Genomic DNA, 15,114 nt, shown 5'->3' with positions numbered 1-15,114 from the left:
CAGATGGCTCGGCAGGGACTAGGGAGCAGCGCCATCCATGGTGAGTGGGAACTGAGAGTACGCTGGTTGGACGGCTGGCATTTGGAAGCGGCCTAGTTTGAACTGGGCTTTCTACAGGGTCTGACACAATAATTTTTTCCTAAAAGTGTCATGAAGTTATTTATCCCTCATCACCCATTGATTCAACAATTACAGAGCAAGTGTCCAAAAACAGCAGGCTCTGCCAAAGAAACGGGAAACAGGCAGAAGAAATGTGACCGAGCCGATGTGAGAGCAGCCCTCAGACATAAATAAAAGCTGTTCAGAGTGACACTCATGCATAGTTCAGACAGTTCAGTGGAGTGGTCGCAGCAGCCCCTGGACCTCGGACAAACCTGGGCCTCCGTTTCCTCATCTATAGCAGGAGGCACTCAGTCCAAGGCATATAAAGTCTAAAGTGCTGGACATGTAATAGGAGCTAAATGTGAATTTCCGTCCTAAGAAATGCGACCCCCTCAGCTCCACACTCTTCATGCTTGTTCTGCTCTTTACTCCTCCGCATGCCTTTCTGCGCTCAGCTCAGTTCTGTCCCCAGGCACACTGTGTGAGCCAGGTAGGGAGCTTTAGACTTTCCAGTCTTCATGTTCAAAAAGTAAAAAGAAACAGGTGAAATTAATTTTAATAAATACATTTTATTTAACTCAACATCTATAATTGTACCATTTCAACATGTGATAATATAAAAATACGGTGGTATTATTACCTTGTTTTTTCCTTTAGTCTTTGAAATTTTTGTTAGTTACAGTAGTCTAAGCTTGCCTAGTGGCTGAGACAGTAAAGAATCTGCCTGCAATGCAGGAGACCCAGGTTTAATTCCTGGCTTGGGAGGATTCCCTGGAAAAGGGAATGACAACCCACTCCAGTATTCTTGCCTGGAGAATTCCATGGATAAAAGAGTCTGGCAGTATATAGTCCATAGGATCACAGAGTCAAAGACCACTGAGCAAGTAACACACACACACACACACACACACACACACACACACACACACTCCAAGTCCTTCCTGAACAATAAAGTTGTGATTAACAAAAGCCATATGTATTATACTGTTTCTGTTTCTACACTTAAAATAATTAACAGTAAATACAATTAAAACTTCAGTTTCTCCTGGCACTGGCTGGGCTCAGTTGCCACATTGTACAGCATAGTCTTGGGTGAAATGTTCTTTCCTCTGGAAAGCCCTCCTACCCTGAAGCTGAGGTACTTCTCTGGCATAGCATTTATCACAGCTCTGATTTAATTGGCAACCAGTTACATAATTTCCCCATTAGACAGTAAGCTCTGCAAGGGCAGGGGCCTTGTTCTTGTTCACTACTGTAAGTGACAAGAGCATAGTAGGTGCTCAAAGAATGGTTGCATCAAAGGATGGATGGAGGGATGGGTGGATGTTTGAATAAATAAACAAAGAGGGAATGTGAACCATGGGGATAAGGAAAAGGTGGAAGCACCACCAAAGAGAAAGCAGAGATGACTTCCTGGAGGAAGTGACTTACCTTCAAGGGCCCCTGCATCTGCCCTTCAGCTTTAGTCACGCCATCTGCATGGCAGGAGGAAACTGGGGACACCAGGGCTGGGCTGCAGAGTCCGGGTAGCCATGGGCCTCCTACTTTGTGAGGCTTAAAGAGAAGTGGGGAGATTGGAGTCCTCTGGGAGATGGTCTGAGGAGTGCCAAGATACCCACAGGGCTTGCCCAGGCTGGACCACATGCCCACTGGGGGAGGCTCAGTTTCCTCTGAGTGGAGCCGAGTCAGTCTTCTTCCTGATTCCAGCGACCAGGACATGGCTGTCCCCCAGGCTGCAAGCTCCACTACCTAGGGGGTCCTCCTAGGGGCCTCGTTGTGAGTGTGGGCTCCAGTCCTGGCCTAATGGGCTGGGGCACCAGAGACAGACAGAGATGCCCTAGCTCCTCCGAAAGGGGAATGCGTGGTCCCTAAAATCCAACCTCTTGGACCCACGATCTTTCACTCTCAACACAGGTTGGAGGGGCTCAGACTAGTGTAAACAGCCACTCATGTCACACTGCCACCCCTCCGGACACTGCTCTGTCTCTCCTGAAGACAGTCACTTGACTCCTTGAGAGCAGGGACACTTTCTTGTCCACTGACGCCCTGTCTGAGTGTTCAGTGTCCAGCGCAGCGCCTGATACAGAATGGCCTGTGAGAACACGTGTTTGCTGAATCAGTTCATTCCCTTAGCAGTTTGTACATTCCTACAACTCAGTAGAGTGCCAACTGTGCCAAGTGCCCGACAAGGCCCCAAGCAACTGAGCAGGACAGGTCTCCACCTTAAGGGAGCTACATTCTAGAAGGAAGGCTGAAAACAAAGAAGCCAGTGTGCAGTGTGATGTCAGGAAAGTTAACACTATGTGAAGTGAGAGTTGCTCAGTTGTGTCCAACTTTTTGCTACCACATGGACTTATACAGTCCATGGAATTCTCCAGGCCAGAATGCTGGACTGCGTAGCCTTTTCCTTCTCTAGGGGATCTTCCCAACCCAGGGATGGAACCCAGGCCTCCTGCATTGCAGGCAGATTCTTTACCAACTGAGCTATCAGGGGAGCCCTTAGCACTATGAAGCAAAGAAGGTGGTGGGGAGAGAGAGTGAGGCGTGTGTTTGGGACAGCGCAGAGGAAGACCAGGATCCAGGGGAAGGGGCATGTAAGCTGAGACCTGGTCATAGGGAGGAGGGGCCTTGGGGGGACCTGGGGGAATAGACGGATGCACCCTGCATGGCAGACGTGAGTGGGGCTTCTGATCAACAATAAAGTCACTGGCAGAGGGAGGGGCAGGCAATCATGAGAGAAATCACAGGGCCTGACCTTGTAGGTCATGGTAAAGAGGTGGGATTACAATCCATGTGCAACACCCTGGTGGGCTGAGAGCAGAGGTGTGGGAGGATCCAATTTGTAAATTAAAAGCACACTCTGGTGGCCATGGTGAGGATGGAGAGAAGGTCAGGGAGGAGGCAAGGGGGGGACAGGAAGCAAGAGGCCACTGCGACTGGGGACAGTCAGACACAGGAGTCTGGAGCCTGGGGGAGAAAGAGGGATGGTGGGGACAGGGGATAGAAGTAAATAAATAGTCACCAACATTGCATAGGATGAGAGCAACTTCAGAAAGGACTGAGAGGAAAGTGGGGGAGGGTCGCAGGGCTGAGGTTGTGATCTGGCTCTGCCATCAATTCCTAGGGCGACCTTGGGCCAGCTCTCTACGTTCTCAGATTCTATAGCTGGGCACGGATGGGTTTGGGCCAAGTGATCTCTAAGGACCTTGTTCCTTGAATATTCACGGGCCTGGTTTCACTTCCTGCACTCTGGAGTCCCAGCCCAGGCCTAGGCCTCATTCACACCATGTCTGCTGAGACTGCCTCCCAGGCAAACAGCCAGGGCTGGTAATGGTGGATGTCCAAACTCTGCGATTGCCCAGGGCCTGTGCTCACAGGGCTCATAACTGATTTACTGCTCTGCTGTCGCCGTCTTGAAACACTTAATACTTTTGGAACATGGGGCCCTGCATTCTCAGTTTGCACAGGGCTCTGCTGATTATGTGGCCTGTGCAGCCACATGCCCTTGGCCTCCTGGGGTGAGGGAAGGCACACATCCCAGAGGTTTCAGGCATGATGCAGAGGGAAGCAGGAGTCTCAAGTTGCTATGTATCAGGACCAACTGAGGGCCCTCCCTGGACCCCTCTGTATCATCCCGTCCCTGACATCACTAGCACCACCTTCCTACCACCTCTCCAGGCTCATTGACATCCCACAAATCCCAACAACTTCTCTGTTTCGGGAACTGAAGAATTCAGCCTGAAGACCTAAATTGAAGACCTGAATTCAGAACTGGAGACCAAGGCCTTAACCCCCAAAAGTGGCTTTGATGATAGACTTTTAGGCTCCATGCATTTAGGTAGGGCACATGTGTGGGAACAGGGGAAGTAAGTGAAACCCAGAGATGTGAGGTGACTGCTTGATACCAGCAAGTGGAAGGGAACCAAAGAGGAAGTGATTGGGGCTCATTTCACTTGAGAAAAAGAAGGACTTTCTAACAATAACGCTGTTTAGCAATGAAGCTTCAACTTTAGGTGGCCACTTCCCTTCCCAGGGGTTTAAGTATAGAACTCATGTCAGGGATGAAGATTCTGGTTGAGCAGCTCAATTAGAGAAATGTTTTTCAAATGATGTTGTTGTTCAGTTGCTCAATCGACTCTTTGTGACCACGTGGACTGCAGTCAGGTTTCCCTGTCCATCACAATTTCCCAGAGCTTGCGCAAACTCAAGTCCATTGAGTCAGTGATGCCACCCAACCATCTCATCCTCTGTTGTCTCCTTCTCCTCCTGCCCTCAATCTTTCCCAGCATCAGGGTCTTTTCAAATGAGTCAGTTCTTCCTCTCAGGTGGCCAAAGTATTGGAGCTTCAGCTTCAGCATCAGCCCTTCCAATGAATATTCAGGGTTGATTTCCTCTAGGATTGACTGGTTTGATCTCTTTGCTTTCCAGGGGAATCTCAGGAGTCTTGACCAACACCACAGCTCAAAAGCATCAATTCTTTGGCACTCAGCCTTCTTTATGGCCGACCTCTCATATCTGTACATGACTACTGGAAGAACCATAGCTTGGACTATAGGGATATTTGTAGGCAAAGTAATGCTTCTGCTTTTTAATATGCTGTCTAGGTTGGTCACAGCTTTTCTCCCAAGGAGCAAGCTTCTTTTAATTTCATGGCTGCAGTCACCATCTACAGTGATTTTGGAGCCTAAGAAGATAAAGTCTTTCACTGTTTCCATCATTTCCCCATCTATTTGCCATAAAGTGATGGGACCAGGTGCCATGATCTTAGTTTTCTGAATGTTGAGTTTTAAGCCAGCTTTTTCACTCTCCTCTTTCACCTTCAACAAGAGGTTCTTTAGTTTTTCTTCACTTTCTGCCATAAGGATGGTGTCATCTGCATATCTTTTATTGATACTTCTCCCAGCAACCTTGATTCCAGCTTGTGCTTCATCCAGCCTGGCATTTCCCATGGTGTATTTTGCATGTAAGTTAAATAAGCAGGGTGGCAATATATAGCCTTGATGTACTCCTTTCCCAATTTGGAACCAGTCCGTTCTTCCATGTCTGGTTCTACCTGTTGCTTCTTGACCTGCATACAGGCTTCTCAGGAGGCAGGTAAGGTAGTCTGGTATTCCCATCTCTTGAAGAATTTTCCACAGATTGTTGTGATCCACACAGTCAGAAGATTTAGTGTAGTCAATGAAGAAGAAGTAGACATTTTTCTTGAATTTTATTGCTTTTTCTATGATCCAATGGATGTTGGCAATTTGATCCCTGATTCCTCTGCTTTTTCTAAATCCAGCTTGTACATCTGGAAGTTCTCAGTTCATGTACTGTTGAAACCAAACTTGAAGGATTTTCAAACCATCAACCATAAAGAATTCAGAGGTCATGAAATTAATGTGGTGGACATAGTCCAGCATGTTTTAATGGAAAAGAAAAAGGGAGAAGATGATGGGGAGTGGACGGGAAGGGAGAAGAAATAAATATCGGGGTTTATCCTACATAGTTACGGAAAGTATTCTTTCTTAAAACTTAGAGAGTGTGTGTGTGCCCACGCATGCACATGAGCTCTGGATGGCAGTATAAAGTGTATTACTGACTGTGGGTGGTCGTCAAAAAGATTGAAAGCCTCAGGAGGTTGATCTCTAAGATCCTTTCTACTTTGCAGTTATGTGAGACAAGGTTTTTGGATTTTATGGATGAAATTATGAGACTAGGATTCTAAGATTCATTTATTTCTTTTTCATCCATTTACTTCACATTCATTTAATACCTCTTCTATGCCATGCTGGGTGCTAGGGAGAAAGAGATAGATCGTAATCAGCTTCTGCCCTCAAGTCAAGTGATGGAGACAGACATTTAAACAGATACTTATAATGCAGCATGGTAAGTGTCTCAGCGAGCACTTAGCTAAGTTTGGTACATATTTCACCCAGTCCTATGATGGAGGTGCTTTCCTCAGCACCATTTTGCAGATGAGGAAAAAATCAAGGTCAGATAGTTATATGAAAAGTTCATCGAGGTCCCCCAGTAGAGCCATAATTTGACCTCAAGACCCCTTGTGTGCAGGGCTGTATTTTTAACCACTGGTCTGTGGTGGAGAGGGCACGAGTCGGGGTGAGAAGGCTCAGGGAGGAAGGGACTGGCTGGAGCAGCTGGGGTGGCGTGAGGGAGAGGTGAGGACAAGTGCCATAGCACAGGAGACGCTTGAGTTAGGGTTTTGAAGGAAGAATAGGAGTTTGATAGCTTAATGAGGTGAGAAAAAATGCATTCATTTTCTCAAGAGACAGCCCAGAAACCATGCTGAGAACAGGAAAGAGTGTGGGATTTAGAGCAGGCAAATTTGGTTTGAATTTTCATTACAGTGTTTGCTAGCTGTGTGACACTGGGCAAGTCACTTAACCTCTCTGGCCTCATTTCTTCTAAATCAAGGTTATCATGTACCTGATGCATCTGGGCTTCCCAGTGGCTCAGTGGTAAAGAAGCCGCCTGCAGTGTAGGAGATACAGGTTCGATCCCTGGGTTGGGAAAATCCCCAGGAGGAGGGCATGGCAACTCACTCCAGTATTCTTGCCTGGAGAATCTCATGGACAGAGGAGCCTGACGGGGTACAGTCCATGGGGTCGCAAAGAGCTGGACACGACTGAGCAACTTAGCATGAACGCACATGATGCATCTAAGCATTAGCACAATAGGAGCTTTGTGTTGATTACAACCCATTGATGAAATTTCCTTGAGTTTGAAACCTAGCCCTGCACTTACCCTCTGGGTCACCCTGGTCAAGTTACTAACCCCTTCGCAACCCAGTTTCTTCATCCTTAAAACAGGAATAATACCACATAAGTGTATGAAAATAAATCAATACATGTGAAGTGCTTAGAAGAGTATCAGGCACGAATCAGGTGCATGGTAGGAATTGGCTACTGTTAACACTCCCATATGCTACACATGTGCTAAGACCTTTATAATTGTATTCATTAATTAGATTAACAAATGATTGTTGAAGTGCTGCCATGTTTCAGGCAATGCTCAAAGCGTACCAGGGAATCTCAATTAGTTTACCACGTGGCTGGACCCAGAGTTTGTTTTCTGCGGGGAGTGGGAGGGAGAATAAGATCTGGATGGGAGGTGTGATAGGGGTGAGAAATGGGGCTGGAGGGGTGGGAAGGGCCAGGTAACAAAAAGTGTTTTATGTCATGTCATCCTGTAAGCAGTCGAGAGCCCATGGCGATTTTCAATCTGGGGAAATTTTATTCTTAGGGAATTTATGCTTCCCTAGTTGCAAAACTCTGAGTCTATGCCAAAGTCTTTATGATTCCAAGATTATAGTCCTCTGAATTTTGTGACCCTTAATATATTTTACTGTCTGTGGTAGACTGATATAAAAAAACTGGTCACAATAGGGACTTCTGGTTTCAACGCCAACATGTAAAGAATTTGAAAGTCATTACTTCTGTCGTTATAACAAGAAAGAGAGAAGCTGAAAATCAATGGCTTTTCTTGAATCCATCACAGACATGAGCCTGCAGGGCAAACACGACCCAAAAATATGGGGAGTCAAGTGAACTCACCGAGATACGGCACCCAAGACTGGCTTACCCAAGCAATGTTATGATTTGGTGGAACACTTAAGGAGTAATCGTGATGAACTGCTGAAGGCTGAGTGTGGCTAACAGAGTGAGAAGCTTCTGAAGACTCCAGTCATGGGGGTGGGGAAGACCTAGTATTTTTGTAGATTATTCCTCCAGGAACATCACCAGGCTCTAATGGACAGGATCCGAGAGAGTTCCCCAGGTAACTCTGGTAGGAGAAGGCAAAAAGCAGTCACGGTGATGATCTTCTGGATCCTTCTCCCTAATCTCCAGAGTAGAGGATTATGCCAGAGAGCAATTCTGAGACTTCACCCCTGCTCAGGCCAAAGGAACTCTGCAGGGCTCCAGCCCTCTCCAGCCTTCCTGTTTCACCTAAGGGGGAAAATGTATGTGTGTATACACAACATAGGAGGTAGGCTGGGGTGTTGTACCTGGGTGGGAAAGGGACCAGAAGCAGCGGGACGCAGGAGCTTTACCTCTAGAAGAGGAACAGCAACACTTGTAAAGGCCACACCCCTGAGGTGAGCTGTAGGCCCACAGAAAGACTGAGACTTAATTGGAAGATTAGGGAATGCCTTCCCTCCACCCTGCTCTACTACCACCACATCAATAAGGCCCCAGGATAAATAAGCACAGCGGATTACAGCTGAAAGAGTGCTACAAAGAGCTGCAAGGCACAGATTCTCTGAGGAGACATTCAAAGAGATGCTCCAGAGCCAAAAGGAAGGAGAAAACAAGGACACAAAGGACCGTGAAGCCCCAGGTACATAGAGCTACAAACAAGCATTAAGTGTGGCCCAAGTCCTAGCGATAATTAACATCAATCCTCACACTAAAGTTCTGCATTTATTATCCTCTAAAATATGTGCAACTGTTAACAAAAATTTACAAGACAGGATTGCTATAACAAATTGCCACAAGCTTGGTGGCTTAAAACAACAGGAATTTATTCCCTTACTCTTCTGGAAGCCAGAGACTCAAAATCAGCCTTACAGGGCTGAAATCAAAATGCCACAGGGCTGAGCTCCCTTCCTTGCCTTTCTCAGCTTCCGGCAGTTGCCAGGATTCCTTGGCTTGTGGCTGAATGCCTCTAATCACTTTCTGCGCGGTCACATCACCCTCCCCTCTTCTCTCTCTGTACCAGATTTCCCTCTGCCTATCTCGTAAGGATGCATGTCTCATAAGGATCCTGGATAATCCAGAATAATCTTTGCACCTCAAGATCCATTCTTTAGCCTATCACATATGCCAAAAGGCAAGAAAAAATTATAGGTTGAAGAGACAAAACAATCACTAGAAGCAGACTCAGATTAACCCACGTTGAAGTTATCAAGCAGGGAATTTAAAACTACAACTAATATGTTAAAGATTCTAAGGGAAAGGCATTTCCCAAGATATCATATGTGCTTAGTTGCTCAGTCATGTCAGACTTTTTGCAGCTCTGTGGACTGTAGCCTGCCAGGCTCCTCCATCCTGAGGACTCTCCAGACAAGAATACTGGAGTGGGTAACCATTCCCTTCTCCAGGGTATCTTCTTGACCCAGGGATCAAACCCAGTCTCAGGCATTACAGATGGATTCCTTACCATCTGAGCCACTAGGGAAGCCCAAGATACCATGTATTAGACCACGAAAGAAGTCAACACACTTTAAAAGATTGACCTTATTTGGAGAAAAGATGGTTTTTTAAAACTCCTGCTGGAACAATTAGATGTCCATATGCAAAAAAGAAAAAGATTCCCAACATATATCTTATACCTTAATGAAAACTAAAATGAACTCGAAATATACCATAGATCTAAATGTAGAGCACAAAACAACAAAACTCTGAAAGAAAAGATAGGAGAAAATCTGATTTACTTTGGGTTTGATGATACGTTTTTGGACACAATACCAAAAATGCAATCCACAAAAGAAAAGTCCACAAGATGGACTTTATTAACATTTTTTTCTGTAAAAGACAAAGTGAAGAAGATGGAAAGACAGGCCACAGACTGAGAGTAAATATTGGCTAATCACATATCTGATAAAAGAATTATGTCCACAATATGCAAAGAATTTCTAGAACTCAACAATAAGAAAACAAACACCCTGACTTAAAAATGGGAAACAGATATGAACAAACATCTCACCAAGGAAGATATACAAGTGGCAAATAAACACATGAAAAGATTCTTAGCATCACTTGTCATTAAGGAAATGCCAGCTAAAATAAAAGGTAAATTGAAACAACTATTACATACCTACTAAAATGATCACATTCCAAAAAAACTGGGCAGTATCATTTTTGTGCTGATGTGCTGATGAACATGCATAAGAGCAGGGACCCTTACCCACACTGGTGGGAATGAAAAATGGAACAAGTACTTCAGAAGACAGTTTGGCAATTTCTTATACATCTAATCATATATGCACCATATGATGCAGCAATTGCACTCCTAAATATTTACCCAACTGATTAGAAATGTTATGTCCACACAAAAGCCTTTATACAAATATTTATATAGCAAATTTATATTCCTAAAAAAGCTGGAAGCAACTAAGAAATTCTTTAATAAGTGGATGGATAAACAGTGGCACATCCACACTTTGGAACCCTCCTTAGCAATCTAAAGGAATAAGCTATTAGACAGAGAATAGACTTGTGGTGGCCAAGAGGGAAGAGAGATGGGGGAGGGATGGACTGGGAATTGGAGGTTAGTAGATGCAAACGGTTACTTACAGAATGGATCAACAGCAAAGTCCTACTCTATAGCACCAGGAACTATACTCAATATCCTAAGGTAAAGCATAATGGAAAAGAATATTTTAAAAAATATATATGTATAAATGAATCTCTTTGCTGTACTTTCATGTAAAGCAGAAATTAACACAACATTGTAAATCAATATACTTCAATTAAAAAGAAAAGGAACAAGCTGTTAATCCACACAGCAGTATGGATGAATCTTAAATGCATGTTGCTAAGCGAAAGAAGTCAGACTCAAAACGTTACCTAATGTTTGATTCCATTTATATGGTTAAGAAAAGGGCAAAACTATAGAGATAAAAACCAGATCAGTGGCTTCCAGGGACTGGAGAGAGGGCGATGATTGACCAGGTGAAATACGTGGATATTTTAGAGCTGTGAAACTATCCTGTGTGACATTGTAGTGATAGGTACACGACCATCCATTCGTCAAAACTCATAGGAGTTCACAGCACAAAGAGTGAATCTGAATGTATGCAAATGTTATAAAAGAATCCAACTACATTACAAATGTATGACATAAACTCACTGAAGGGTGTGGGGAACAGACGTGCCGACATAAATAACTCTAGAAATAACTGAAAACAAGAAAACTGAAGACCAAAAGAGCTGTCCACAGCATTGTACTTTTATTGGTAAAGTTACACTTCATGAGAGTGTGGGTTGGCAATTCTGAAACTCCTGTTCATGTGCGCTAGAATTGAACAATGAGGTAAATAGATGGCAGGTGGTGGGAGCCAGGTTTCTTACCGCTGAAGTGGGGATGGGGAGCTTACAGATGAGCAAGGAGAGAATAGAATGAACTGTATGAATGAATTCATGTTGGAGACATTAACATGAACTCATGAACATTAACATGAACGTTTAGCTTAACACAATGCTAATGGACAGATGCAGAAATAACTATAGTTATGGGCACATGCAGGCTCCCACCACCTGCTTGTATTTCCTAGCTCTGTCCACTGAGAGTGGCCGCAGGTAGCAACAAGCATGCTCAGCACTCAGATCTTGGCTTCTAATACCATTCTTAATAAAAGGAACTGGATTCCTTGGAGAAACTACATGGATATAATATACTATGGAATAAACAAATAGCAGAAGAATTCCAAATAACTTATGTAGATTCCGCCCCCTCAAAGAGATAGAGGATAACTCTCCCTCTCTTAAGTGTGGGCTGTGCGTAGTGACTTCTCACAGAGAATAACATGGAAAGGGAAAAAGGGTGATGTCCCAGCTGAGAAAGCTGGGAAACACTATCTCAGACAGGTGACTAAAATTAACATCATTAATGATTAGCAACGCTGATGGCATGTTCTCTTGATATACTGTGCTTAGAATGATGCTTCACCTCTGAGGTCCTCTTCTTGAAACCCCATAGCCCCATTCTAATCATGGGGAAAATACCCAACACCTAAACTGAGGGATAATCTAAACAAAGAAAGTTTGAGAAACAGTCATAGCCAAGAGGAACCTAAGACAGCATGATGACTAATTGTAATATGACATTCTGGATGGGATCCTGGAACAGAAAAAAGTACTAAGGAAAAACTAATGAGACCTGAATAAAGCATGGAGTTGAGCTAATAATAATGTGTCAATATTGGTATCAGTATTAGCTGTGACAAATGTATCACAGTAATACAAGATGTTAACAATAGGGGAAGCTGTGTGTAGGAGTATATAGGAACTCTCTGTACTATCTTTACAACTTTCTGTAAATCTAACCATTATAAAATAAAAATATTAATTTAAAATTAAAAAATAATTTTTAATAACCACAATAGTTCATGTCCATGCATCATACTCTTTACAATTTGACTTTGCTGCTCCTCCCTTGGAGAAGTGTTTTTCATTTCCCCACTTCTTAAATCTGGCCTGTGACTTGCTTGGACCAACAGCATAGGATGGGAATGTAATGCCAGTCACGGAGTTTCCAGAGGACTTACATGCTGCTGAACGATGAGAGACATGTCTCAGGCGCCCTTATACTCCAGCGATAACTAGCCAACTACCAGACATGTGACTGAGCTCATTCTTCCTAGATTAGCCAGCCCCCAGCAAGACCCACCATCTGATCCAGACAGAAGAGCCAACACAAAATTAGCCCAGCCTGACCCTAGCCACCAGTGATCCATATGACCAATAACAAAAGCTTTTTGTTTAAAGCTGTTTGTTATGCATCAATAGCTGAGTGATTCACTCATGCACAACAGTGTTTATACAAGAGTATTGTTGTAACGTGATTACTAAAGATTGGGAACAGTTTAAAGGCTTGTCAATAGAAGACTGATCAAATAATTATAAGATCAGACAATGGAATATTATGCAGCTGTTCAAAAGAATCAGGCAGTTCTACATGAATCAATACAGAACAAATCCCATGATACATTTTTACATGAAACAGCAACATACAAAAGAATATTTGGAAGAAGCTACTGATCCTGTAAAATATTTGTATTTGCATAGACTTTTGCTGGAGGTTACACAAGAAACATGACAACGGCTCCCTTTAGGAAGAGGAACTGGATGGCAGGGGAACAAGAGTGGAAGGCGAGAATTCCTTTTCACTCTACAGTCTTCTTTTTATCTTTGGAATCATGTAAATGTGTTGTCTATTCAAAAATAAATAAAAGCAGAATGAAGAAGAAAAAAAAAACTCCCGTGCCTTTCAAATTCAGTCTTTTATTCTCTTCTCCCAAGATTTCTGAGAGATCCAGCAGGACCACAAACAGCAGAGAGAGAACCAGGCTGTATTTTCTGCCTCCGGCTTCCAGAGAGTCTCCACCACATGCTAAGTGAAGCTTGCTTCTCTGGTTCCCTTGTTTGCCAGTTTCAGGGGGTCTGCACAACCCTGCCTGCCACTAGAGGGCAGCCTGAGGCTTCCTTCCTGACAGGGAACCGTGGAGGGATCATGGGCCGCTCTGAATAGCGCGCTGTCTCCAAAGGAGGCTTTCTGTATTAAATTAAATAATTATAACAATAATAATGAGTTTCAACTAGGCAGAAAAGCGTCCCAGAACCTCACCCCAGGCACCGGACCAGCCAGCCATTACTCTTCAGTTCACAGGAAGCCTGTGAATCTTCTGGGGTTTGGGGGTGGGGAGGGAGCACGAGGGAAGAGCGCATCTTTACTGGCTCTGTAAAGCCCTGCGGGGTATCTGGACCTTTAGGTTGCTAAAAGACTCTAAGGACATCTGGACGGTTTGCCACTGACTCCCTGTAAACTGGAAGTGGTGACTGTAAGAATGAATTAAGCACTTAATTTGTGACAGTGACTGATCTAAGCGCCCTACAGACTATCCCATCCCCATTTTACAGATGAGGAAGCTGTGGCCTCAAAAGACAAAATAACTCGCTCCTGACTACACAGATGGCAGTGTGGGCCGGAGTAAGATTTGAAGCCAGGTTTCCCTGGTTCCCGAACCACTGCTCTAAATGACTTGCCTCCGAGAGCAGCGGCTAGGTGGGATTTGCAAAGAGCTGGCTGAGAAACAGCGTGGGGAGGGACATCCGAGCCCATATTCACTGAGCCCCCCTAGGTGCCAGGCGCGCATCCTTCGGGTAGACTGCGTTCTCCTGGGGTTAGGCCCTTGTTCACGCTTGCGCTCCTTCGCGTGAAGAAGCCAGCGGGGGCCAAGACCAAGAGGGAGACCCTGGGCTACCCCAGGGGCAGTTCGTCCGCTCCAGGGTTCCCACGCCTCCGCAGAGTACAAACGAGTTGACAGGAGCCTGTCCCACGAGGTCTAAGGAAGGGTGTCCTCTGGGCCCGGGAGCGCAAACAGGCCGGCTCAGCAAACGGAGCTCTTGTTCTCATGCAAATACCTGCGTTCGTGCACCGGGAGCAAGAGGATGGGCCCGCAGCTGATGCGGGCTGTAGGCGGCTTTCCCGCATTCCTTTCTGTGGGGCCTTGAAAGACCTAAGCGCTGGAAATCAAAGCGCCGCGACATGCCGCGCTGCGCCGCGCTGGTGGCATCTCAGCGCCACCCTGCAAGAGGGGCCGCAGAGAGAGCCCGGCAGTTTGGTGGGCTCTCCCCCGTAGGCCCTCGCTCCCGACCTTCTATCCTACCTCAGCTTCCCCATCTGCACCAGGAGATGTTCAGAAGGGCTGGGCACAGTGCCTGCTCCTTGCTGGAATCCTTTTATCCAGGCACAAGGAGGCGTTTGCCTTTCAGAAAGAGAAGAGAGGCAATAAACAAGTAAAGAAATAAACAGACAAGATAATTTCAAATAACAAGTGCTAATAAAATGGCAAAAAAACAAATAAAGTGCTAGTGCCAGACTTCTGTTCTAAATGCTATAAATATGTGTGGTTTGCTCCTCCAATCTCACAACAGACCCAAGAGACAGAATATTACCCCCTTTCACTGATGGGAAAATGGAGGTTGAATCAACTATTCAAGGAAATTGAGAGGTTGAATAATATATTCGTGGCAAAATAGGCTGAAGAATTTACTCAAGAGTCCAGTAGATGGTGGAGACCAGCTTTGGACTCAGTCCTGCTCCAAGGGTGACCTTTTAATCACTCCATCTGCCACTTCTGGTCATGCTAAGGAAGATGAAAAATTATAAAGAGAGCACTGGGCTAAAGGAGAACTATTCTTAGAAAGGTGTCAGTGAACATCTCTACATCCCAGGGCAACTAAGCTGAGGCCTGAAGGAGTGGATACAGCTGTGCAAACAGCTGGGTGG

This window comes from Capra hircus, chromosome 13 (genome assembly GCF_001704415.2).
Source record: "Capra hircus breed San Clemente chromosome 13, ASM170441v1, whole genome shotgun sequence".
NCBI classification, from domain to species: Eukaryota; Metazoa; Chordata; class Mammalia; order Artiodactyla; family Bovidae; genus Capra; species Capra hircus.
The sequence above is the reverse complement of the archived record's forward strand: the minus strand, read 5'-3'. Positions refer to the sequence as shown.